This window comes from Triticum dicoccoides, chromosome 2B (assembly GCF_002162155.2).
Source record: "Triticum dicoccoides isolate Atlit2015 ecotype Zavitan chromosome 2B, WEW_v2.0, whole genome shotgun sequence".
Lineage (NCBI taxonomy): Eukaryota > Viridiplantae > Streptophyta > Magnoliopsida > Poales > Poaceae > Triticum > Triticum dicoccoides.
In genome coordinates, this window is record NC_041383.1 from 825,290,184 (window position 1) to 825,295,365 (window position 5,182).

Sequence of the window (5,182 nt, forward strand, 5' to 3'; positions counted from 1 at the left end):
CCCCCGCACGGCCATCCTCCCCCGCCGGTCGCCCCCCTGCGCCGGCCCTCCTCCACCGAGAGGTACTCCTCCCTCGTTCCTCCTCCTCCCTCCCTCCCTAGTTATAGTTATTAGAGAGTAGTTAATTTTTAGGTGTTTTAGTTAAATTTGTAGGTGTTTTAGTTAAATAATGTAGGTGTTTTAGTTGAATTTTTAGGTGTTTTAGTTAAATTTGTAGGTGTTTTAGTTAAAAAGGTAAGTTCTTATAATAATGTAGGTGTTCTTAGAATAATGTTGAATTTGTTTTAAGTGTATTTAAAAGAGTTTCAGGTGTTTTAGTTGTTTCAGGTGTAGTTAACGGAATTTTAGGTGGTTTAGTTGTTTTAGGTGTGGTTAACAGAATTTTAGGTGTTTTAGTTGTTTTAGGTGTAGTTAACAGAATTCTATGTATTTTTTTAGTTAAAGCAATTGTTGTTATTTTTTTAGTTAAAGCAATTTTTCCTGATTTAGGCAAATTTGTAGTGGACATGTCATATTTTGAACATGTCACATTTTGGACATGTCATATTTTTCCGAGTGGCCTATGTTTTGCCAGAAATGTCGATTCGTTTACGTTCTGGCAAATTCAGGCGCTCGATTGGTCCTGTTTTTAGCAAAGGTCATGTCAAATTTTGCTAAGTGTTTATTAATTTTGTTTTCATAATTAAGCATTTTGTTCTCGACGTCGATGATGCCTATCCCGCATCCTCGTTGTCGACTCGGCGGAAGACTCCTGCTTGAGACGAGGGGCCATGTCCGGGACTGGGCTCCGCCGGGTTGGTACTGGGTTGTGCTACCTTCTGGTGAGCGCAGCTTAGTGAGGAGCCAGCCAGTCGTCGGCCCGGAGCTTCTTTGGTAGCGGTCACGTGGGCCTGCATCGGTGGACAGGCTTCAGTCCCCCACACAGGTGGTACAACACCGTGTCACGGAGGAGAACGTGCACGTCCAGCGGTACTTGGTTGCGTTGGCGAACGGCCGGTTCTCCAATACCTAGCAGATTATTTGGGGATCTCACCGGAGCTATGATCCGGTGATGGTTCCTTCTCTTTGGGTGTCCACCGCGGCCCACTGAACCTAGAGGAGCTATTATTCGAGATGTATTAGTGATATTATATGATGATCTTTGCTACAAACTACTATATATGTATTCGATGATGGATTATTAATTACCTATTAGTTATTTGCTTATTGAATGCAAAAGATGAGTGCGGTTTGTGCTACAAACTACTACATATATATTCATGATGGATTATTAATTACCTATTAGGAAATGTCTGACGACGAAAGGGAATTCGCTATGTGTGATTAATGCGAAGATGAGCGTGGTCTGTGCGACAGGCCTCACCTGGTAGAAGGTCGGCGGTTCAGCATCAAGCTCCAAGAGACCTTCGATGTTGATACGGTACGCAATGATGACAAGTGTTTTTTGTTATTTTTGCACGACTTCTCTGCTTCCTCAACGTGTAATTTCTGTCTTTTACAATTAGACTAGCTTATCACATGCCATGCAAGACGCTATGTCTTGGAGAAGATGGGTTTTGAAGATCATGAAAGCACGGAGACAAAGATAATTCAACTAAGGACCCATCATGGTTATGATTTTGCTGTAAACTATACAATTCTGTGAACTCATCCAATTTTGGTTTCCCGAATTGGGAAGCCCTTTCCAAGGCGTATGATTTTCATGAGGGTATGCTTCTCACCTTCGATCTTGGTGATCCTGACATCGACGAAAATGATATGACCATTTGGGTCCTTGTTGACACGCTTCCAGTTCTACCGCTGTGTGAGTTTCTTAAACATATTTACTAAGTAATTTATATTGTTTATTTCAAAATATTTGACAGCTTATTTCCATTGACAGGTTATTTTCATTCTTCAAAAAATGTACGGAAGATGGTAGATAACACCTACTACTACAATGATGAAGCACAATTAACTTATAACACTAGTGCAGAACCGGGCAATAGCACGGGTTCGTAAGGCCCTTTAGTGCCGGTTCCATAACCGGCACTAAAGTGTGGGCACTAAAGCCCCCCCCCCTTAGTACCGGTTCAGCATGAACCGGTGCTAAAGGGAAACCACGTGGCACGAGCCAGCTCCTGGGGCCTGGAGCCCTTTAGTACCGGTTGGTAAGACCAACTGGTACTATAAGGTTTTTTTTTTAGTTTTATGATTTCTTTTTCATTTAATTTTGTGTTTCCATTTTAATTCTTTTTCGTTTGCTGGTATTTTACGATACTACACATTGTACACGTTATGCATATATATATATAATTTCTAGTAGAACCAATCATGCATATATATATCATCAATTAATGTCTCACAAACCATCATATTAATTAATTCACACATACACACATGTATAGCTATATACAATTTCTCCTACATATGCATGTTGCCTTCGGAGCCAGTGGCATTAGCCTAATTGGTGCCTTCGGAGCACGATGACAATTGGAAGTGGTTTTCATGAGGGCGGTAGCGGGTAATAGTATTCTCCCTTCGGATTTATGACCTGGTCGAGCAAAAATCCCGCTATTTCCTCTTGAAGTGCTTCTCTACGTGCTCCGTTTCTAGGAGCTTCTCCCGCACCTCTCTGAGCTGTTAAGAAGGAGATCAATATGCATGTGTATTAGTTGTGTGACTAGATATCGATAATGGTGTAAAAATTGTGAATAGTGTTTTGACAAGCGTACCCATTCCTGTCTTTGAGATCTGCTCCTTTCGGACGCCATCATGCAAATGTTCTCGCAAACGCAGAATGCACACAGATTAGTCCCCTGCGCCTGCTTCAGGGCCTTTACGAGAATGGAATTTGATCAGATAATAATTAATCAAGCATGATAATTAAAGAGATGGCAGCTAGCTAGCTAGCTAGTACTACTTAATTACTTACCTTGGGTCTTCCCCGTTTAAGCTTTTCTTTCCATTCGCCTTCCGTGACGCTGATGAACCTTGCCCAAGCCCTGCCCGCTGACAAAGAAAATGAATAAAGGGGTTATTAAATAGTTCATATCATGAAATGACGAACTAAATAGGCCGAGATATATAGTTAATAATGATTGAAATTACCTGTTGACTATCCCAAACAAGATGTTATAGTCAGTTTTTTCTTTGAGTAGTGAGTCCAGTATTTCAACTGTTTCGGCGTCAACTTTAATGATACACAAGACCCAGTGATATCTGCATGCACACACGTTTGCATGTCTTAATTAAGCGGGCATATGTAAGCAAAAACATGTAGCTAGCTAGTAGGCAAAAACAGAGAATTTGTAGTACAAGACAGTGTGACTCACTGGAAGTTGTAAGGAAGTAGTATATCTTCATTGTATTTGAGGCGCTTCAAGAACTCTAGCATGCTGTCCTCTACCGCCTTTTGATGACGTGCATCTATTTTCCATGTGTATTCATTAACGGTGTTTGGGTCAATGAACCCAATGCCATAGCGTCCACCTTTTCTCATTTCATACATCTTCATCCTGCATATAATACCACTGAAAAGAATATAGTGAGGATAATTACAGGTAATGATTGATCAAAAGGATCACTACAGATCACTACAGCTAGCTTGAGACTTAAATTACAGAAAGAAATCACTTACAGACAATAGCAACTGACGATAGATTTGTCGAGTGCGTCTTGATTGTATAACTGAAACAGTTCAGAATACTCAACGGACACAACTTTCTCATGGTAGTAATGCTCCTTCTTGACATTCACCATGAGGGACAATCGATCGAAAATCTTGGTAATGTTCATGTACCATTGATGCAATTCATACATTCTCGTTGGGAGGTTCTTGACCTTGTCTGGCTCGACCAAAGGTTGGCCCCGGACATATTTCCGTTTTATTTCATCCTCTCTAAGAACAGGCATGGGCTCGATCTCGAGGAGTTGTCCAACAGTGATTTTGAGAACTTCAGCCTGCATTATATGCTCCTCCGTTATTACCACATTGCCCACCTCAGGAACGTAAACTGTTTGCCCACAATAATATTGGGCGCGCGTACTGTCACGTGTTGTTGGCACAACAAGCGAGGGGATCGATTGCGCCGCCTGTTCTCCCAGCTGGGGAATGGTTTTCTCGCATTTTTTGACAGCTGCTTCTTGTTTGCTCGATCCTGAGCTCGCCTCCTTATGTAGACGTGCTCGATTTAACTTCCTGATGTGGCACTCATAGTCTGTGTCAACAGGCTTGGGAGCTGGTGGTTGAGCCATACGAATGAAGTGGTCAATCGTTTTTTCAGGCACTTTCTCCCTTGGCGGCGGTGGCGGTTTTGGTGCAAAATGGGCTTCCACCTCGGACTTTGATATGGCTGCGATTTCCTCCTCGGACCTGTCATAAGCCCTCTGCGGAAGAGGCGTGAGGCTTGGACCATATTTATATCGCTTGCCTCCGCCTGTACTTCCTGTACTACCTCGACTCGTACCGCTACGCACCATAGCTGCGGGGTGTCTCTTCTATGATTGCTGAGGCGGCGGAGACGGCTGACGGGGCTGAGTTGGACGAGGAGGAGTGGCCGCCTGAAGCTGTGCCGGACTTGGAGGAGGAGTGTCCTGAGGTTGTGTCGGACTTGGAGGAGGAGTGGACGTCTGACGCTGTGGCGGACTTGGAGGAGGAGGAGTGGCCTGACACTTTGCCGTACTTGGAGGAGGAGTGGCCTGACACTTTGCCGGACTTGGTGGACTTGCAGGAGCGGGAGACTGCTGACTCGGTGGCGGACTTCGACGAGGAGTCGGCTGACGCGGTGTCGGTGGCCTTCGAAAGATGATGCAATCCTTTTTCCATAGGATGATACGATGTTTGGCGTCTCCGAGAAAGCGCTCGTCGTCACCACCAGGATAGTCAAGCTCTAGCTCCGAATATGGGTCCACCACCTCATCAACCAAGACACGAGCATAGCCCGCTGGAATCGGGTTGCAATGGAAGGTTGCCTCGGGGGGATTTGTAAAAGCAACGGCGTCCGCCACCTTCATGGATATGTTCTTCATTTTGACGTGTAGCTCGCAGCTAGTGTTCTCCGTGATGTCATCCACGGGGTATCTACCCAGCATTGCGTCGTCCGGGGCGGAACCCACGTTGCTTCTCGGCATGGATGGGGCGGTGCTATCCAATGCTGGATCATTCGCTAGCTGCTGCAGCTGCTAAGACCCCCTTTGCTGG